Source organism: Polypterus senegalus, chromosome 1 (assembly GCF_016835505.1).
Source record: "Polypterus senegalus isolate Bchr_013 chromosome 1, ASM1683550v1, whole genome shotgun sequence".
NCBI lineage: Eukaryota > Metazoa > Chordata > Cladistia > Polypteriformes > Polypteridae > Polypterus > Polypterus senegalus.
This window is the reverse complement of record NC_053154.1, coordinates 32,641,996-32,665,511: the sequence shown is the minus strand read 5'-3', so window position 1 is coordinate 32,665,511 and position 23,516 is coordinate 32,641,996. Positions and strand designations below refer to the sequence as shown.

The 23,516-nt window shown below is 38.6% G+C and overlaps 1 protein-coding gene across 1 annotated transcript in view; it reads left to right on the top strand.

Moving 5' to 3' along the window:
• Positions 1-10,067: 10,067 nt before the first annotated feature.
• ltb4r2b (leukotriene B4 receptor 2b) overlaps positions 10,068-23,516 on the top strand; it is a 95,471-nt gene continuing 82,022 nt past the window's right edge. Inside the window, exon 1 of the mRNA XM_039745706.1 lies at positions 10,068-10,253. The gene's annotated coding sequence lies outside the window, so the exon portion shown is untranslated. The remainder of the gene's footprint in view (positions 10,254-23,516) is intronic.

The following is a 23,516-nucleotide window of genomic DNA, read 5'->3' as shown; positions in this document are numbered from 1 at the left end:
CTTCATATGTTCCTAATGACATTACAGGTGGGAATCAGAGAAAGTGATCTTATTACAAACCTAACCAGAAACCTCTCTACACATTAAATCAAACTTGTTAGTCGTGATAACAAAATTTGGACCTAAGGGCATCATAAATTATTTATTTAGGTGAGTACAGAGTTCATGGATATTCAGTACTCATCCTGATTCCAGTTATCCAGTATGGTGACTTTAATATTTTACACAAGTTATGAAATACCAGGCTATATAACACTACCCAAGTTTCAACACTGCTTTATCTATGGCAAAGGAAGGAGACACATTTTTTGTGAAACCCTATGGCTTGTGGGTGCATGGATGAGTTTGAAATAAGAGAATCATTGTGACTATTACAATATACATGCTATGTCTGACATAAACCAATGTTCTGATTACTCATGTTTCCAGATCACCCTCCATAATTCCAAAGGTGGCACTTTCTTATTAAGCAGAGCATCAGCTATCACTTTTAAATGACACTCAGACTGCTCTGTGACGTATGAGCCCTACTTCCTCCAGAGCACAAACATTGTCTAACCTGGAAAATATTCTTATCATTTCATTCCTCTGAATGTCTTTCCTTAATGTGATTAGAACCCTTTTCTAGTGGCAGTCTAATGTCACTTAAAATGCCACAAGAGTTGACATCGTCAGTGCAGTACTTACTACTTCGGGAATTGTATGATCAAACTCCAGACCTGTACAGCATTTTGCTGACTACAACCCCATGTTCTTCCTGGTCCCCCATCATACACTACAAAATTCTGTGTTTATAAAATTTAACTATAATACAACAAAATGTGAGTGTATGTGTGTTAAATGTATGTGTGTGTGTGTTTTAGAATTAGGGTCTTTTTCTACAATTAAATGTGAACTGGATATCTACTGATTTTCAGCATATCACTGTACCCCTGCTCAGGAAGGCACAGCACTTTCTCCCAAGCCTTCTCTGAATCATTTAGATGTTCACTGTCAAACTTAAGATGGGCCTGTACATGTGCTTTCTTAAGACCTTGTGGGTGCTGCAAGATTTCAATCCATTACGGAGTGGTGTGTTACCAATGGTGTTCTTGGTGACTGTGGTCCCAACTGCCATCAGGTCATTAACAACCTCCTCCTGTGTAGTTTTGGTCTGATCTCTCACCTTTCTCATGATCATCCTCAACTCATGAGGCAAGATCTAGAGCTCCAGACCGAGGGCAATTGATGGTCATTTTATATTTCTTCCATTTCCAAATAATCACACCAACAGTTGCCACCTTTTCTCCGAGCTTCTTGCTGATGGTCTTGTAGCCCATTCCAGCCTTGTCCCTGACGTCCTTTGACAGCTCTTTAGTTTTGCCTATCGTGGTGGATAGGTTGGAATTTGAAGAAACTGATTCTGTGTACAGGGGTGCTTTATACACATAACTAGTTGAGATCAGGTGTATCTGTAATCGATCAATTTATTTATTAATTGTAATCTGTGTGCCCATGTGGCACAATGTGTGGAAACCAGAATTATGGCACAGTTGTAGGGGATCGAATTTGAATTTCTCTCAATGATGTGCAAATCAATTTATAACTTTTATATAATGTGTTTTTTTCTGGATTTTTGGTTAATATTCTTTTCTTAGTTTTTCTCCATTAAAATGAAACTACCATAAAAATTAGAGACTGTTCATTTCTTTGTAAGTGAGCAAACTTAAAAAATAAGCAGGGGATCAAATAATAATTTCCCCCACTGTAAGTGATGTCTTAGTCCAGGTGTGCCCAGCTCCAGTCCTGGAGGGCCGCAGTGGCTGCAGGTTTTCATTCTAACCCTTTTCTTAATTACTGATCTGTTTTTGCTGCTAATTAACTTCTTTTGATTTCATTTTAAATGACTTGGTTTTTAAGAAATGTTTCCCTGAATTTCTTCATCGTTCCTCTGAATTGCTTCATTTCTTTCCTTAAATGGCATCTAAACAGAAATGGAATGTGAAGTGAGTGAGCCAACAGAAGACCATCTAAGTCAGGGCCTCAAACTCCAACCAATTTCACTCCAGCCAGTTGCTAAATGAGGCGCCGAGTCTTGTCGTTAATTAAACCCGTTCTTTAATCCCATGGCTTGTTGCTGCTCTCATTGTGTAATAGCAGACATTTCCGAAATTGTGGATTTTCACTTTTCTAAGAGCAGATCAGCATTCTTGAGACCTTCACCTTCTTTATTTTCAGGTATTGTATGATGGTCACAGTTTACTGGTCCTGTTTTGGCTCATTTTGTATCTCATTATTGTTTGGCTGCTAATTAAGGAAAAAGAAACCATTGAGGGGTCTGAGTCTTCAAGAGCAAGTCAAATAAAATTAATTCAAAAGAAGTTAATTAGCAGCAAAAACAGGTCACTCATTAAGAAAAGGGTTAAAATGAAAACCTGCAGCCACTGCAGCCCTCCAGGACTGGAGTTGGGCACCCCTGGTGGAAACCAGAATCCTGGCTGGGTTGTAGGGGATCGAATACGTATTTCTCTCAATTACATGCAAATCAATTTATAACTTTTATACAATGTGTTTTTTTGTGGATTTTTGATTAATATTCTGTTTTTCTCCATTAAAATGAAACTACAATAAAAATTAGAGACTGTTCATTTCTTTGTAAGTGAGCAAACTTAAAAAATCAGCAGGGGATCAAATAATAATTTCCCCCACTGTAAGTGATGTCTTAGTCTATCTTAACAGCCCAACTAGCAGACCAGGTTTCTCTCTTTGAACTTAAAAAAGAAAATGATTACTATCATTAGTTTATCAGATGCCAATGTATCCAAACTGGCTTACAAAGCAAGTTAAGTACATAGAAGAATGAAAGTGCAAACATCAAAAGCAACACAGAGCAAGATAAAAAGTGAACCTAAGGAAATTAGAACAACCACATAAGTACAACATATCACAAAAATCAGCACCCTAAACTGTTTGTCGGTATAACAGCAGCTACCTTGTAAGAGAGAATGCAAGCAGTTACAAAATATTTAATAAAAATATGTGTTTTCAAAAGATGCCTAAACACAAGTAAATTGGGTGCCATTTGAATTTTAGAACACAGGAAAACTCCACATGACAACAAGCCATTCAAAAAGCTTGCTGGTCCTATCCACTTAATTCTTATAAAATAACATCAAGTCAAGTTGTGAAATTTCCCACTGTCTACCACACTACTTGGTAGCTTATTCCATGTATCTTTGGTTCTCTATGTCAAGAAAAATGTCCCAATGTTTGTGTGAAATTTATTCTTAACACATTTCCAACTGTGTCCCTGTGTTCATGATGAACTCATTTTAAAATAATAGTTAAACGTAAAGGAAAATCATTCCATAGCTTTTAACCAAAAATAGTGAAGCATTTTCCATTTTGGGCACATCTTGCAAGAGGAGGAATGGTCAGCAGAGGCAGAACTGAGACTTCTTGAGGGGATGTAAGGAGAAACCAACGACTGGAGACACTGAAGAACAGAACCATTCAGAGAAATGGGGATCAAGACAAGCGTTTTAATCTGGAACCTCTGCAGCAACAGGAATCCAGTGGAGTGACTAAAGGAGAGGAGCAGTAAGAGTGAAGTGAGGAGCAGAGAATACCAGTCAAGCAGCTACATTCTGATGGAGCTGGCAAGGCCTGATTGTAACAGAAGGAAGTCCCGCCAGGAGAGAGTTGCAATAGTCCAGCCGAGAGAGAACCAGTGCCCTGAAGTAGGCCTCTGGATATTAGGGTGAAAGAAACAACAGGAATGGGTCATTGAAGTTATATGTATGGTGAATGAAAAAGAGGAGTCCAGAGTTATGCCTAGATTCTTGACAATGAAATCGAACTGAATAACCTCACCACACATAAGGTCAGACTCTATTAATTGTGAAAGAATGTGCTTCTAAAAAACCTTGGACAATAAATAGGCAGGCGATGTTGGCAAGTGGCTAATAATCTGCTTGGTAAACCACTATGCTTCTGATCTAATCTCAATTGTATGACCCTTAGTGAGTCATTTATCCCACTAGTGCTTACCTGCCTTGTAAAATGACTGAAACAAAAGTAAGTTAAACTGTGGGTTGTCAGTCAAACCTGTAAATATAGATGAAAAAAAATTACAGTGATGAGATCCATTGTGGAGCATTTTGAAAGTGGCGTTACCAACAACTAGTTTCTATAATTAATTATAAGCAGAAAGCGCTGATGCCATGGGTGATTGTTTTTGACTTTTTATTTAAATAAAAGCTAGGAACAATAACGTAACAGTTGCAATGAACGTCTTTTATTACAACACATCTGAGGGAGCATGGCATACAAACACCCATACTGAACAAATCTGGGGGCGTTTTAGCTTATAAAGGCTAAGATAATTCGTTTACCATCTTACCATTTACATCAATCAAAATAAGGAAAATAGCATAGCCTATATAAAATCCTATTTTTTGCATAGATAGAAAGGTACTAAAATACCTAGATAAACAGCTTATTATTAAACTAGGCTGACCCACCTTTTAAGGCGACCGACTTTTAAGTTGACCACTTCTTAAGGCAATTCAATATGTAGATCAATTTGATAGTGTATACAAACACATTAATTTGGTTATATTGCATTTGAGCGGTGTTACTTTAATACTCGTAGTTTCTGTTATTTTTGTGATGACATTTAAACTTTTTTTCTATATTGAGGTCGCCCTTTTGAACCCCCCTGATATTTACTATGCGGTGAGGCATTTGTACTTCATCAACATTAATTATTTCCAGAGACATAATTTTGTCTATTTTTCCAGCGCATCGCGCACAAAAGCAAGGGAACAATGGGAGCACCAGAACTCTGCTCACATCATGTCGCTTCGTACCGCAAGCTGCAAGTAGTAAGTCTGTGATAAGCGGAATACAGCTACGCTTTCCACTCACGGGACGGACGGACAATCCCGACCGTTTTTATATAGTAAGAAAGAAGAAGAAGATATCGCACAGTCTGGAGTAGAAAATCATCTTTAACCTGGAAAAACGAAACTACAAATCCCATCGTGCATTGCAAAATGGACCGGGTGTGTGTGAAACTCCGCGCCTGCGTAGCACTCACGGGACGGAAGGACAATCTCGACCGCTTTTATATAGAAGGATAGGAACTTAATGTATACTGATATTACAGTTAATGATCTCATCATCTCCGTGGTGAATGTGCTGGTAAAGATGGGCACATTAAGTCTTGGTTACACATTAATGGACAGACAGAAAACAGTCCTTACAGTGATGTTGATCAGAACACTTCATCTGCATCTTCTACAGTGAGGATTAAAGTTTCTTGTTGAACTTGTACTGCTGCACTGTTGAAATCCTCCTAAAAGAATGCACCATAGTATCAGTTGGCAGACTATATGTCAAGAATGTAAATCTTTTGCAGGGTGCAGTAAAAATGGCATCACGAAAAATCTGCGCTGATCTTCCACAGTTTTAGATCATCCACTCCACCCAATGTCTAAGGAAGGCTTAGTCAGTCAGCTCACGCCTTCTTCACATTCCGACCTTCTGGCAAATGCTATCAGAGTATCACTTCCTGCATCACACATTTTAGAGATTTTTTTCTCTCCAGGCTATTAACTACAGTAGGTGATGCATGCACATATCAGACAGATTCTATTGTTTGTATCATCTCCTCCATTGCACTGTATGTAATGAGCATGTTTTCCATAGCCAGATGTTATGTTTACTTTATTTTAGAATACACATCATAACACGATGTATTTGTGTCAGAGGGGGACATTTTTGTACACTGGGCCATTCCATTTCTCTCTTAGGAAAAGAAACATGTAAATACAGTATTACATTCAAAACCCAGCAGATGAACAGGCAATAGGCAGTCATTGTTTGGACTGAGGTGAGAATTTAAAAGGCAAATTTCATGGGTTATCCTGTTACTGATTATTGTGATGGCTGTCTACAGGATAGCGGTATTTGCTGTCTTGCAAAAGAATCACCGATTTGAAGTTTTAACTGCTTATACATACAAACAATATAACATTGGGATAAAAGAACTGCTCCTTCCTTAGAAGATGTTTGTATTTACCTGACTTGGAAATTAACATATCTGAGAATATTGGATTCTAATCAGCTGTGTACTCATTGATAGTTGGTAACAATACGTTTTGTTAATTTGTGTTTTCATTATTTATTAAACCCAGGAAATTTAGATGTGCCATTGTTTAATCCGATTGTCCAGAACTGATAATGGCAGGGACTGAAGGAAAAGGCAAAGAGAGGGACAGTCCACTGAGAACGCTGCCATGACACTTGGACAGAGCACAGGGGCTTGCAGGCAGATGAAGGTGGCACCAGTTGTGGGTCCAGAGAGAGAAGGAAGCCACATGAAAGGACAGAGAAAAGGTGGCAGATGAGAAGTGAGGCGTGCCTAGATCACAGCAACACAAGGAGCCCAGAGTGGAAAAAAAAAGGAACGACGAAGAAACGCTGACAAGGATTCCATGATTTTGATAAAACTTCTGTTGGGAAATGAGTGTCCGGTGAACAGACTGCATCGGAGGACAGTTGGACGGTTAATTGTTGGGGTAACAGTGTGCAAACTGTACTCTGCACCACTAAAGGTTGTATCCTCCAATTCTTGTTTTTGACAGACTTTTAGAGTGTGGACTGTGTGCTTTCCTTTTAAAAAAAAAAGGAAATTCGTTCCTGGTATTTTTAGATTTTGTTATGTTCGTTTATCTTTTAAATGCACTTTATATTTGTCTTGTGTAATAGAAGTTACTGTTGCTTTTCCTGAAATTACTGATGTGTCTTTCATTGTGTGTTTACTCACCGCCCAAATTAAACAAACCTGAGTGCTATTATCAGTAAATTTCAAGAGTTCCCAGTCTCTTAATTAAACTGAGTGACGTAGTCGGACATTTTAACGGTGTCTAGGTTAGTTTACCTGTAAGTGTGACCAGACACCTGTCACATTTGTATTACCACTACCTCTTCCAGCCCTCATGCATGTATCTTGTTACATGTTTATGTACAGTTCAAGCCTCTTACACCATATCATATATATTTTATATACCCTTTCCTCTTCTATAGCCACATGTACATTTCTATATCTTATCTACCGTAGTGTTATCCATATGATCATTAGATTTGTTTCACAGGCAGAGAAGAGAAGAGAAACAACGGGGCAAATTTAGTCACTAACTGGATGTCCATTCACATCCTTAGAGTGGAGAAGTAGCTACTAGAAGATGTCTGATGTCACTTCATAGCCTCTGTGATAACAGGTTTTTAAACAAAGAATGTACCAGAAGCTGATGTTCACTACTGGAGCAGCTTTTGAGGATTACAAAACTTCCAGCCAGACAAGCTTCACTTTACAAATAGTGCATATTTTTCTTTTTTTTTCCTTTCAGTCCAATGGTCTTTTCCGGTATTAAATGGGGAATCATAAAGGCCTCAACTCATTATATGTCTGTCTAGTTTTCTTTTACAATGGGTCAGTGTTTATTTCTTAGAACAGATTGCAGTGCCTTGTATTGCACTGTATTATCGGACCCTGTGGCAGGATGCATCACAAGATGACAGCCACTTACCCTGGCAAAACAGGAAGTGCAGAAGGCTCCGGTAAGAGAGCACGTTGGGTGCACAGGCACATGAGGTACCAGCAAATCCAAAGAGGCTTACAATCCCGCACATACCTGAGTGCAGAAACACCTTACCACTGTCAGCCTGTGGACATGAAGCTGTGATGGAGGAGAAGACACGATGGTTAAAGCTGTGTAAGTAACAAATAGGGTTCGACTACTGTATAATAGAATGGTACACTTACAGGAACAAAAAACTCATCTAGCTGTGAGCCCAAGAGCTTTCAGCCTGATAATTTTGGGTGAGTAGATTTCTCAGCTTTTTTTTTTGTGTAAATATTTTTGAGGATCCTTTTACTTTTTCTTGATTTTTGTGTGAGGAGAGAAGAAGGAAAAATTTGATTTTTATACATATTTGTTTCTGTTGTCTGTTTAGGGGAGTTTTTTTTTTAAGTGATGACAAAAAACATTGATGTTTGATTTTTATTATTTTTGTCACTCTAATTTGGCCCGTGTCTCTACCAGTGGTCACCAGTCATGAAGTATTAGATGCCCAGGGTTCAAGGTCATGCCCCGGATTGTATTGGCATGTTGCATCACAGACCTCCTCACTTCCCCCACTTTCCTATGTCACTTAGAATGTATATTATACATGAGCATGCAGTTTACAAAATCACTAAATTCCCTATATTCATATAAAAATAATATTTGACTGGGTGTACTGCCCTGTGGCACAGGAAATCCATAAAACTATTGCCATTTCTTGGAACAAGTTTGCAGGTCCTAAACAGAGGTTAGAAGTTAGCAAATCAAAATATTGTTTGCTCTGGCCATGTGACACTCTATTGGTGTTATAATTTCTTATAATAATAATTATAATAATACCTTTTATTTCTATAAATTATATATTATCCAATGTACCCAATGACGTGTGTCAAGTGAAATCAAAATAGCATAAAAGTGTGAAGCCTCTAAAAGACCCACAAAACCAGTCCAGAGTCTTCACTAAAGATAGGCCTCATCCTATTAATCTATAGTGACATGTTGAACTTAATGGTTTTGTATGCCTGAAGCATATTGTCGATTAGCTGGCTGTAGTTTGGTGCTCTTTATTGGTTTAAGAGAACTGTCAACAATGCCCTTAAATGTTTTGCATGTAGTTTCCTTGGACTACAATAGCAGATTTTCCAACCACATGTCATTTGATGGCATATCTGATTTGTGGATAAACAAAAATGCCTTCCTTAATCTTGGCATCAGGCATTCATGGAAACATCTGAAATATTGAAATCCTTCATCCTCCTTGTTTATTGCTTTCACTAAATTTTTTCAGTCTATGTTTTATGTGAAAAGGAGGCAAAATATCTTTGTTAGTTCGACAAGTGTTTCTTTGAGCCACGCATTTCTGCCCTGAAGCAGCTGCCAGTTCTTTTCCCAATGTAATGAGACTCTTCGGCACAGAAAAGGAACAACAGTACTTGGTCTATCCGAGCTGCATTCCTAATAGCGGTAGATCACCCCAGATGTTCCAGTTTTAAGCGTTGTACTGTTCGCAAGTATAGGAGATTGCAGTAAAAAAGTGAAAGGACAATGTATAAGTGACGTTTGTCATCAGCAATCCATAAAATACACCCTAAAGTCTCCAGGAAGCAAAATCTTTGTTGTGCAGTGTTACTAGTGTTTCCGGATTACTGTTTATACTTCTAAAGATAGAAGCTTCCTATTAAACATGCATCATTTATCCCTTTTAAAAGACACATAGAAAACCCTGTGACGTATCCCCACTCCCTCCAGGGCACATACCTTTTCTAATGTTGAAAACACCCTTAATAATTAGTTTGTGAGAATTCCTTTCCTTAAAGATTTTAGTAGCCCTTTCTAGTGGCAGTTTAGTGTCACTAAAAACACCCCAAGCATTGTCATTTGCATAATACTATTGCATCACATGTTCTGTACGGCATTTTGCTGACTGTGGCCTCAGTCACTTAGCAGTCCCCCATCATACAATATAAAACTTCTCATTTCAAATATTGAATTTGAAAGTCCTAAAGTGTGTTTGAAAGACTTAAAATCTCAGTTTGAATTGTTCACATGGCTCTGGCTGATAAGAGAGTCCTGAAACTAGTATGTAGATTCACATTGTGAGGAGATCCATAATCAGATTTGGCCACAGATACGGTGATAAGTGCACCTCTAGCATGTGCGGCTCAGCCAGTTAATGGTATGATGTAGTACTTGGACCAAATCTGAATTCTCATCATACCTTCACCATGTTAATGCGGTGCCAAAATTGCAGCCAACCGGTTCCTTTTTCCAGGAGCTTCAGAGTTAATTATTGACGCCTTCCATCACGTTATCACTTTTTCCACCCCTCCCTTCCTTCCATATGATTTTGCTTCTGAATAATTTAAATTCCAAGCCCCCCTGCAGAAAGGTGTGGCCTTGAGGTGAATCAACAGGTCTCAGCTTGGCAAGTGTGTGGTAAAAGCTTAAGTAACTGATTAAAAGCACACTCATGTGCTTGAGGAGAGACACGCCGGCACAGTACAAGTTGTCCACTGTCTGCAGTTATTACAACACAGCCATAGTGGATGAAAGTAAAAGCAAACATTCTGTGGAAAGAAGGGAGCACGACAAAGATGAAGCTGGGTGATAATTTATTGGAAGAACACACATCTTAATCTTGAGGTAGGCTGGGAATATTTATTATATTAAACTAAACTTTTGTGCTGATAATGTCACTGATATTTCCTAATCTCCTGAATAATCAAAATATTGTAAAAACATGGATCAGGAGTACAGAGATGAATATAACTAGTAAAAGTAGATATTTATCATATTCTCACTTGGTTTTCTAGATACAGTATGCCACGCTGCAAGCCTGTCTCGCAATCAGATTCCTCTGTCTTGTTGTTAAATAAATAGTCAGGAAACAAAAGTCAAACAAAGATAAAATGAGATAATCTCTTTAAGTTACATGGTTTTAAGTCCATGCGCCTTTAGCTCTGTATATTTGTTTTGAGCAAAATGAAAGGTGGGAAAACTGAGGAAGGGAAAGAGGGCTGTGATATGGCTGGAGGGATGAGCAGAGAAGGAATGATAAAATAGTGTTGGATCTGACTTACACAGGATTTTACTTGTCAGCCTAACTCAGTGTGGCAAAGAAGTGCAGTGGTTACACCAATTGATTTAGAGACCCCGGTTCTTGAGTTTGAACTCTGTGCTTGGCCAATGTCAGTGAAGATGTGCAGGTTAGGTTAATTGCTGTTTCTAAAATGCCCCTTGCGTGAGAGTGGGCCCTGTGATGTAACTGGGGTCCTGTCCAGGGCTGTTTCATGGCATGCATCGAGTGCTGCTGTGATAGGCCCTTGCCTCCAACCCTCCCATGACACTAACTTGGATTAAGCAGGTTTGAGAATATTTTTTATAAATCCTATCAGCACTCATATATGTGTTATAACATTCACAAAGCTTTTCTATGCTGCTCAAGTAGAACTTTCTTGACTGTGTAACCACTCCTCTGTAGCTGACTTGATCCATTCAAAACTGATATGCTGTGTTTCATAAAGGTAGTTCCTCAGACTGGGGGATATGTAGAGGTCAGATGGGTCAAAGTCTAGAGATCAAGGTGGGTGAGGCATCTCTTCAAACTAACAGGCTTGCAGATCAGTTAGCAACCTGTGCAGAGTCATGAAGCAGAAGAGGGACGGTCGACAGCTTTCCTTGCTGCTTGTTCTTGAGCTACTATTGCAAACACGGTGCAATCGATATGAATTAGACACTTAACATCGTAAGAAACTGTGCTCATTTACATGTCGATAGCAGCTTGGATCCAGAATTTCACTGGTACCATAAGCCAAGCTTCCATTGTTTGAACTTTCGGTTATAGTGATGTATCGAGGTGTTATCCGCAGTCATGAAACTTAAAATTTCTTTTTTGAACTACTAATGCTTCATATCAAGTGCCAACATTCTGGTTTTTCAACATCTAACCATTCATAAAAAATAGATCCACTTGATTCATTAATCGTCCAAATAGTATCTACAGTCTCATACACAATCACTCTGATTGTTCTTTACAAATTACTGAACTTTTGTTGATGATATTGAAAGCCAAAATTCCTCAGTCTTTATTTTAGCATATGGAGGTGACTGGTCCTAGTCCACATTGACTAGCCGAGAATGACTTCTCCTTTTGTTCTCTGAAATTCAATTATATCTTGACACTTGATATTGTGGCTTCCACATCGACTTAGTCTTGAACCAAGAACCCCACACTATAAAACATAAAAGCTAGAAATGTGTACAGTACTTCATGTTTTACCACACAGGGGATAATTTTTAGTGATTTATAAAATCAGTACCATAGAATACGGCGTCCTAGTTCAGACTCAAAACATTTAGATCTCCATTGTAAATTGCTCACCCCACATGGCAGAGACCAACAGAGGTAGATGTGTTCCTGACTGTGCTTGAGTTTGCATGCTTGTACATCCTCCATTGGTGTTTTGTGTCACAAAACACAAAAATAAATGATGCTTCACAATGAATGAAATTCATGACATTGCTACATATGTTTTCATCTTACCTTCAGCCTTTTATCTTCACGTTCAAAAGCACAGCACAATTGATTCTGGTGCAGAATGTGGTAAGGGGGCAAAGATAGAGAGCAGGTACCTGTAAGCACTGTGGAGATGATTCTTCTCTGTTTAAATCCACTGGCCTGGGTGTGTGACCACTGGAAAATCTCCAGAAGCAAACTGACTTAAATAAGCTTATCGAGTTGGAGAAAGTAAGAGCAAATTTTGCTCCCTCTGACCCAAATGTGAATGTGCAGTCAGGCTGTGCACAAGGCAGACATGAGTGGTTGGCAACTTGTGGTAGAAGCCCAGGAAGACTGGGGTGGTGGTAGCAGCATTTTAGGGTGGCTGAGGAAGACAGCAGTTTTGGCTGTGGAATATCCCCTCATTTTCCACCACAAACATCTTTGAAAACCTAATTTTAGTGAGTTTTGTGAAATCTCATGCCAAATGAATTTTAGAAGCAACTTTGTGTATCTGTATGTGAAATAAAACTCCACTGTTTTACTCATCACTAGTGTCGATAGTCGAAATTCACTAAAGCATTTTTGCAGTGAATATGCCATATCTGCTAATGACCTTGTTTGTTGAATATTTTTCTAGAAATTCACTTTTTTCCCTAGATAATACCTCCTGATGCTTTGTGGGGTCATTGTGTGACATTACAGAGCTGTAGCAGCCAGTGTTGGATGGGAAAGCTCCCTAAGTATATTAACACTGAACCTAACACAAATTAACAGAAATCTTGTGAATATGTTTAAACGCCAAATGCACACAAACTGGAAATGTGTATCCTTGTCTTAAAGGTAATAACTTTTTGTATGGACGGTTATTTGACCCGTGTGCTATACATGAGCCTTCCCCTTTAATAGTATTACCCAGTGTGCAGTGCAGTTGATAAAAGCAGGAAGAAATGAAGAATCCACATGCTTTAGTGTTGCATTTATTTGGTTGCCTTGGCAGTGAACAAGCAAACGCATCAGGAAAAAATAAAACAGTATTTTTTGTTTTCAAAGAGGCAACTATTTGTTATTGAATATGTCTGTATCAAGCCATAGTGGATTCATGTATTGTGTCTGCGAAAAATGTACTGTTCTTATATTCAAGTCTATTCATTTTATCTCAGGGAGGTGCAGTAGCACAGTGGTTAGCATTATTGCCTCACAGCTCCGGTCACATTTATGGCCACAATAATTAGTCCAGGATAGTTGGCAGACTATCCTGGACCATTTCCCTAGCTGTCAGGGATGCTTAAAAGAACATCACACCATCATAATCCATTCAAATATTGTTCAGTTTCTTCTTCACCCTTGGCTTCAACACATTTCACTGAGTTTAGAGAAGTTCCAAACATATTTGTGATTTCACCAAACTTAAGGTGGACCAATTTCAGTGAGGTTCATCACTAGGGTTTGTTAAGCGCACCACTTTATTAAAGTTAAGCCTGATGTGGCAATGCAGTGTAGAGACTAATGCTTTGTACCTTTAAACCATAAGGTTGCCTCTTCAATTCCTGCCATGGATTTTTATTGTCTGGCTTTAAGCAAGTCAACTAACCTGCCTGTGTACCTGTTACAAAAATGGACGTGAATAACATAATGTCAACTGATATTGTAGTAAAGGTTTTGGCTAAATATGCAGTAATAATAATGGTAATGGTAATAAGGAGCAGCAATGAGAGCGAAATATTAAGTACCTTTGAGTTCTAATCTTGTGACCGTCGTTACATTATTTTCTATTGGTATTTCTATATTTTTTGTAACCTCTGGGTTACATACTGTAACTTGATGTCAGATTTAACAGTTTAACTGAGTTTCTTTTCTTTTAATTTTATTAGTTTTTTTTTGTTCATGCTGTTTTGTTTCTTTCCTGCCTTGTGCCCTGTGTTGACTGGGATTGACTCCAGCAGACCCCTGTGACCCTGTATTTGGATTCAGCGGGTTAGACAATGGATGGATGGATGGATGTTTTGTTTCTGATGATCTCTCATTATGTCATTGTATTCTGAATAATGATGTTATCTTAATGTCACATGATGAGTATAATCATATTGTTCAATGGAGATGGCTACTGGTATCGATGTCTGACGTCACAGTCGCCATTTTCCATTTAAAATAAGGGCTGCTTTTGTTAGTAAGGAGCACTGTTTTACTTTGACATCCTTTTATGATTTTTTTCAGTAAGTTCTTGTTTATACATTTTGCACTTTAATTCTTTTATTGTTTTTGCACTTTATTTTCACTCTCATTCCACTTTTGCACCCTTGAGTAGCTAGTTAGTTTAGGCAGGCACTTAACTTTGTTACATGGGGCCAGTTTGAGAGAAGAAATCCCTAACAAGTTCCCAGGATTGTGCTAATAATTTCTATTTTGAATTTATTAATACTTTTCCCATTACTTTGCTAACACCTTTTCATCATAATTTAATAAGATACATTTTTTCATGGGTGTTGGCGCTCCAAAATGTGCTTGTATGAATGCCACAATTTAGTATTTCTTGTTTTAATTGGTGCCACCATTTTGTGTCTCTGGTCACTATGATAAGACGTAGTTTCTAGGCACGTGATGCACTTGCCATATGGCCTGTGATATCATTGCAGCCATGTTATAGATGATAGCCATGTGTATTAAACAGTCCCTGCAAAACAGTAAAGAACTTTTTGAGAAAATTTAATTTGTTTATGTTCGCATTTTCTGGTTATGAGTTGAGTTTTTCTTACAATTTTGAATATTGCAAGCTTGCTTAACTTTGATGCACAAACTATTGACTTTTAGTGTTACTGATTCTATGAACTTACTAATTCCTGCCACTCCGTTAATCATTTCAGTCTACCTAGACATTCATGGAGAGCTCCCAGCAGTCAAGACACATTCATGAAGTTAAGACCTTCATTTTAGCTCCCTGGGCACATATTGAGTTCCCGTTGAATTGTCTTGCACTTCAACTAGTTCAGTCTCCTTGTTATTAAGTTTCTTGCTGACTCAGAGGGATATTACTGTTGAAGCGAAATTGCTCTGCTTCATTTTAGTTGTCTCGTTTATTAACATTTCCCACCCTTAATTGCTTCTTTAGTTTTAAATAGGTGCATTCAATGTTTTTAATTGTTCCTTAACAGCAATAATATGCAAATGACAAAGGAGCCAGCAGTCCTCCGTCTAACTTCTTCCCATTTATACCTGTGTGTAGTAATCGTGAGCTATCTGAATTAATAAATTCATTTTAGGCTTCAATTCATATGGATGATATCCTTGAAAAGAAAAAGTCCAGGATGAAAGAGTGGCTTACATTGCAGAGTTAAAACACTAAAAAGCCATTAAATTAAACACAATCTGTTATTGGCATGGATTGATTTCTAATTAAGCAATTGGGTTGGAACAAAAACCTGCAGCCACTGTGGCCCTCGAGGATTGATGTTGCTCACTCCAGATCTAACCAAAAAAGATCAATTGTATGCTCTTCTCTCATTTAACCAACGTATGGTATTCAGAGGAAGGTTTCATGCATTCCAAATCATTAAATATTTTACTTTTTCCTGCTGGTTATGAGTTATGAGTTATGACACATAATAGATCCATTTTGTATAAACATAAGTTATGCTCAATTCTATCTGTCTTGTAATAATGCCATAAGTACTGCACTAGAAGACCTGAGGACTAATGTAAAAAAAATATGGGTGTGTAAGCTGGTTGCCCGACAGCTTAACAGAAAGGTTTCAAAAGTCTGATTAATTCAAAACACGTTCCCCAGGAAAGCATGTAGTGATTTGTATGCAGTAAGCTGCTGATACAGAATAGTGTACACAGTAGATGTTAGGAGGTCATCAGGAAGATATTTACTATGCCCCTTCTACTCTGACCTTTTGAAGTGGACTCTTGCAGACAGTTAAGGTGTAAAGCTCACACATGTCCGACTGTTTGCTTAGTATCAGGAGGCAGATGGTTTTCTTTCCTAATGCTCAACACGTAGACGGTGGTCACATTACTGATTTTATTTTCAGAGATGTGTTATTTTGTATGATCGTGTGCAGTATTGTGTTACTGACTGAACACAGGGTAGAGGCAAACAGAACATAAAAATCTGACAAACAAGAGGAGATTATTTAGTCCATCGAGCTCATTTGTATGATGGCTGTTCATTTTCCTGTAAACTTTAAAATAATTTAACAATGTCTAACTTTTGTTTAAAGTTCTCTTTTAGATAGATAGATAGATAGATAGATAGATAGATAGATAGATAGATAGATAGATAGATAGATAGATAGATAGATAGATAGAAAGGGGATGTACTCATTTATGATAAAGCTGAGTGAACCTTGCAACTAACAGGATGAGCGGACACAGAAAAGGATCTGACAGGTCTATGATTCTTCTTTCATAGATTCACAATGACAATAGTGAATAAGGGAAGAGAAGTGTGAGCCAAATAAGACAATCCAGTCTTTTCAAAATGTAAATAATAGGAAATGGTAGATGGTACAAGCATATATGCATCAAAAGGAATGTGGGGGCTTCCACACTGTCAGCTTCTGAAATGTTCTAGGTAATGAACTTCATTAATTATTGTAGCTGGACAGGGAATCATTTTCTCAGTGCCTTCTGCAACTGCACTGAAGTTCCCACCTGTAAATTGAAAGCGATTTTATTCCGCGATTGAAAGATAATATTAACATGACAATATTGTGGTTTATTTATTTTTTAACAGGTAGTGTTGAAAGGAATTTCTCCTAGTCCTACTGAACACCATTTACTCATCTTACAAATAAAATATTGTTAAATCTACTTTCATTTCCAAGTAACATCCATCCATCCTTTATCCAACTCGCTATGTCCTAACTACTGGGTCACGGGGGTCTAGTGGAGCCAATCCCAGCTAACACAGGGCACAAGGCAGGAAACAAACCTCGGACAGGGTGCCAGCCTACCGCAGGGCACACACACAAACACCAAGCACACACTAGGGACAATTTAGGATCGTCAATGCACCTAACCTGTATGTCTTTGGACTGTGGGAGGAAACTGGAGCACCCGGAGGGAACCCACGCAGACATGGGGAGAACATGCAAACTCCACACAGGGAGGACCCGGGAAGTGAACCCAGGTCTCCTTACTGCGAGGCAGCAGCGCTACCGTGCTGCCCACTCAAAGTAACATTCTTTTTTATTTTTTTAATAACACTACTACTATTACTACTACTAATCTATACTAATAAAAGGCAAAGCCCTCACTCACTCACTCACTCACTCACTCACTCACTCACTCACTCACTCACTCAGTTATCACTAATTCTCCAACTTCCCATGTAGGTAGAAGGCTGAAATTTGGCAGGCTTATTCCATGCAGCTTACTTACAAAAGTTAAGCAGATTTCATTTCGAAATTCTGCGCATAACGGTCATAACTGGAGCCTACTTTTGACCATATATACGGCCATAGCCAGCAGCTCGGTCACCGTGTGAGGCGGAGTTGCGTGCCGCAGCAGCACGCCTCCAATATAAGTACATAGAGAACAAGGAAGAGCTCCAAAGAGCCCTGAACATAAAAACGCATTACACAATTGAGAAGGCAGCAAAAGAATATGAAGCGAGTGACGCATACAATCATATTTGTAAGTGCAGCTACTGCAGAAACAAAGCACAGTGTAAACCGTAAGTTTAAATTAAGTTTATAGACACGATCCCGCTGCCATTTGTCATGCCTACGTCGAATACGATATTCGCGAGATACAAGTTTAATGAGAAGACACGAGGTATAAAAAAGACTTTGGATCACTTTGTAACAGAGTTAAAATTGCTGTAGCCAGAAACTTTTAAGTGCCGGGTCTTAGCTAACATTAAATAAAGCCGTGGACATTGCAAGATCGCACGAGCAAAGCTGAGAAGCTTCGATGCGTGTACTCCGAGAGGCTCACGTGAACTGACTTTGCAGGACTGGAGAAGATTAAATTAAGTTCATACACACGCTACCGCTAAATATTCGCAGGCAAATCCACAACTTAATACCGGGAATGCCTGTTGAACATCTTAGATTCACGAGTACCGATTTGGGTAGTGAACACTTTGATGAATGAAATCTGTTATCTTTACAACGGTTGACAAACACGGAATATAACTTGAACACGACACATCCTCTAAATACGAACCTGATTGAAACAAATAATGATAATCAAATCCTTGATGACAGCAACAATCATAACAGTCACAAAACAATTACATTGACAATCATGTTACGTTATTTTTAAAATGTTTCCTTTTCTTAGCACAAGCACAGCTGAAAAGCTTCAATGCATGTGTTCCATAACGCGTTAAAAAAAATAATGCATTTAATCACACTTTGCATTCCAAGCAAAGGGGAACTTTTGTCAATGCATGATTTCCTGGTACATCGATTACATTGATGCACACATCAGAGCTACAAAAATGGAACAGCTGGAAGAAAGCACGTTGCTAGGACTGATCGGAGGCAAATTTCATTTTAAAAGACTACCCAACGGAAGCCTTGATAAAAGCGTGGTTTTGTGCAAAATGTGCAAAAAGGAGTTTGCATACCACCGAAGCACTTCAACCTTACGGTACCATCTAAATGCAAAACATGTTGCAGCAAGCACAGTTTCTACTTCTCCGCTGCGAAGCGCGGGTATTTTGCTAGTTATAATAATAAAAAAGAAGGAATTTAGCTGGTCAATCCAAGCCATCCTATCCTAAATAACTTGACCAGGTCCTCCTGAGGAATTCTCAGATGCACATAGGGCTGGATGACAGGGCTGGATCTCCACCGTGTCCTGGGACTGCTTTTGGGACTTTTGCTCCAGGGTCATGTCTTGAACACCCTCCATAGGAAGCACCCGGGGGGGGCAACCTAACTTCATGTTCATACTATCTCAACTGGATTGTGATGGACCGGAGAGACAGAAGTTCTACTTAGAGGCCATTCCATATCGATCTGCTTCTCACCACTGATTGCCCTGCAACCCTATGCAGGAGCCTCATTTTGTCTGTTTATACCTGCTGTTATAGTTTCTGCTGTTCTGCAGCCAAGATTTTATTTTTCAAAATTTTGTATGTGCAAGTTTTTGTGTTTTAGGTCTTTGAATTTTAGGTCGCTACTGCTGGTCAGGTGTTATGCATCACCAGTGTCTCATGTGAAGTGCTGCTGGTGAAACTGAATGGTTTGCTGTCCTAGTTTTGACCAAAAAGACAAAAAAAATATATATATACATATTTGTATTTTCAGAGAAAGGGCTAAGAATTCTTACCTAGCATTTTGACTCCTGTTTTGTTGCTTTGACATCAAATCCTTTTTTGCATACGGGGATTTGTTAATGATTTTTTTCGTTAGCTTTTCTATGTTCTGATCCTCTATCGGTCCCTGAAGTACCATTCTTAGCATTATTCATCTCCTGGTAGTATTTTTAGAACAAAGAAGCTTGTGCACCTTCAATGGAAACATCTGTACAGGCATCTCCTTTGTTCAATCACTACCCAGAATGTGTGACCATAGGTGAGGATGAAGCTCTAAGCAGACAGTGAAACTGAGGGCTCCACTTGGGGATTGGCTGCTGCACCAAATCCAACATCCACACAATATTTACTGCTCTACCAATTCATCTGCCAGTCATTGACCTCACTTGTAAACAAGACACCAAGGAAGCTGAAGTTCTCAACTGAGGGAAAACAAGTATCACTATGTGCAGGAAATAATCCACTTGAATTATTATTATTATTATTATTATTATTATTATTATTATTATTATTATTATTATTATTATTATTATTATAGGTGGATCTCAGATTACAGCAGTCTTAACTTAAGCAACTTCTGCAAATATGATCAAGTACATAAAACTCAAACATGTTCCTTGCAATTGAATTGCAATTAATTGTCATCTAGCAACTTCCATTTTACTTACTTACAAACAAAACTTAGTGGTTTTCATCCAGATGAATACACGGTAGTTGCTACTGACACTGAAGTAGAGTACAGTGCTGTATTCACACCATATTCAATTATTTTATGCTTTTGTCAATGTCAATTTGTTTACAGAGCACTTTTAAAACAGTATCAGTAATGCTGTAGCCAAAGAGTTTTATTACATTAAAACATACAATAAATATAAATAAAATAAATAGAATAAAATACAGTAAAACACAATATAACCAGCAGTAAACTGAAAACAAACAAATGACTAAGAGGAGAGAACCATCATTATCACTGAAGATCATAGAAAGCTGGAAAATGGAAATGTGTTTTCAGTCAAGTTTTAAACAATTCAGTTAAAGGTGTGTGTGCTTGTGTCATCGACCATGTCAGAGACTTCACCGCTGGCAACTAGATTAGCAGAAGCCACAACTTTTAACTCTTCCTGTTCTAAGTATGCCTTGCTGCCAAGTTGTCACAACAAACACAGATACTAGAAGAAGGAGGTAACACTCTCACAGCCATGCTGCTAAAAGTTCAATCGTCAGTTACTGCTGGATTTTCATACCATCATTATGGCTTTTACAGCTCTTTGAGGTACTGTATCATGAGACAAAGTCTATGGTGAGGTGCAGTATTACAGACTATCAGGAGGAGCTGAGGAAAGAAAAAGTGTGGAATCCGTTCACGTTACAGGATACATTCCAGTTCAATATATGCCAAGAACATGACAGTTCAACTTAAAATATTACTTTTTCACATACATTTTTTCTAAAATTACTTAAAAATTCTTAATGCAAGATCCAACCTGTGAGTGATGTCATGAAGTGCCTACATGGCTAGGTCACATGTTTTGGGAATGTTCTAAACCACAACTATTTTGCTCAAATGGAACAATCTCAAGCCATCTTTTGTAAGACATTTGTAAGGCAATGTTCTATATAATCTTAAATTGGAAAAAAATCAAACTACAGGAACTTGTGGTAATAAGTTAAAGAAACTAATTGCTGGTGCAATTCCCAAAATAAGGATCTTATACTTGGTATCAAGTGAGTCAAGTCAAGTCAAGTCAAGTTGGAGAGCTTGCACTGGTACAGTCCGTTGCCGCACCCACTACACAACGAACAACTCGGAATCCCGGTATGCAACCCCCCAGGTAGACACGGGGTCCAGTCCCACCCTCAATGACGCAGCCAGGTGTTACGTGGGCGACCCCTTGGCCTGGTCCAGCCACTCAGGTCCTCAACAATAAGGATACTGTGAGCTGGATCACCCTCGGGGAAACGCGGCACATGGCCATAGTGCCGTAACTGACGCTCCCTCACAATGCAGGTAATGTGCCTCATTCGGGACTCCATGAGCAACACAAAGTCAAACCAACGGTACCCAAGGATTTTCCAGAGAGACACAGCACCAAAGGAGTCCAGTCTTCGTCTCAGATCACTGGATAGCGTCCATGTCTTGCAACCATATAGCAAGACAGGAAGCACCAGGACTCTAAAGACTTGGATATTTGTCCCTTTGCATGGATATTGGGAGCATCACACACCTTTCCAGCGACTTCAGTTCCCTCCATGCTCTCCCAATCCGTCTACTGACTTCACAGGAAGAGTCACCAGAGACATGAATGTCACTGCTAACGTAAGTAAACCTCTCAACAAGGTCAACACTCCCTGGGCAAACAGACACACTGCTGATGGCTGTGCCCAAGAAGTCATTAAAGGCCTGAATGAATGTATGATGTAAGAAGCTTGAAAATTCAGTAAGACCCCAGAGTGGAGCCATTACTGGTCCATGTCAATAGAAGCTAATGTAGGTGGCTTCCATCCTGGGTGCATTCCTTGCTAGGTGAAACATATCTGCCCCAGAGGAGCAGAATGATGACACAATGGTGGGATTACATCACTCATTTGTACTGGGGAGACCCTGCAGTTACAAAGGAGGAGATGCACACTTTTTCTGGACAAATAAGCAGGCCACTGATACACCTAAACAGAAAACGGAGACACAGAAAAGAAGATCAGATTACATCTCAACAAATTGTTACCCTGGTTTCTTTTTCTAGTAGAACATGAACCTGCAGAACATTTTATATAAGTTCAAATAGACAATTTATTACTCTTGTGTCATTAGCTGCTGTGTATATAAAGTATCGAGTGCTTTCTGACACTTTAAGTCTGGAGAAGCAATTTTAGACAAATAAAATAGTTTGTTATTTTTAAAGAATTTCATGGGAGAATTACAGCAACCTCATGGCAACACCCTTAACAACTTAACTTCTAGCTATCCAAAAACAAAATGCAGCAACTTTTAAACCCAATGAGACAATTAAAACGCCCAGAAGGCTATAAGTCCACTTAGCAGGCCACACTTGATGGCTGTGCTTTGAATTTAATAAAATAGTGCCTTTACTGCAAACTCTTTTAATGTCTGTGCTTAATCATACTGGAAATCTACCCATAATGCAACTCAATGGCTGATCCTTAATCTGCATACATCACACAGCCACAATTTTATGAAAATATACTGTATGATTATGACAATAAAGGAAACATTAAACATATCAAGATGAGTCTAATGCAACTGAATGGCCTCCTGTGGCTTCTCATACTTGTTATACTCTTGAATTCAAAAATGGAACTTTGAGAGGTTTAAGTCATTTCAGAAATCAGGATATAATCATAGATTGATTAAAATAAGATTTTTTTTGTTTCATCACCTTTGTCATCTGTAATATAAAACCAAACGTATTTTGAAAACCATTTTGTATTCAACAAGAACATTTGCTCCCAGGGAATGTCTTTTTACAATTGCAGCTCATACTTTGAGCCTGTACATGTCCCTTCACAGTAAACACAGCAGAGATTGTAAAACAAGAGAAACATGGTACAAAAGAAAGGAACATTTTGACTTGTTTTAAAGTGCAGCTTTCACTCTGTGATGCTGGATGGCCTGAAGCCTTGGCATCTTCTTTATCGATGGTCATGACCGGGATAGTCTAGTGCAATGGGTACACAGAACAACAAGATGTGTAAATTGTATAATGCAGTTTTATTCCCAAAGTAGCATCCAAATAAATAAGTGTAGTGCAAGTATTTTTATAAATAAACTAGCAGACCTCGTGCGCTTCGCTGCAGTCACTGTAGTTGGAATAATTATGTATCTACATGCAACTTATAGAGCTTCTTTATATACAACATTTTAGGTTTGTCCTCCTGGAGCCAAAATATACTAAGAAACACTAAGTAGAAACACTAAAGGAAAAAATACTATTCAGTAAGTACTGTGTCTAGTAAACAGTAAATCAGTAAAGGAGAGAGGACTAAACACTAAGGAAAAAGAACGGCAAGACCGCGTCAGCTGCGGAGCTCAGCTCGGAGCGAAATGAAGTGAATGAACTGATGTGAATGTGAGGGGAGATGATCACGTGACTCCCCCACCCGCAATAACTCTCCATCC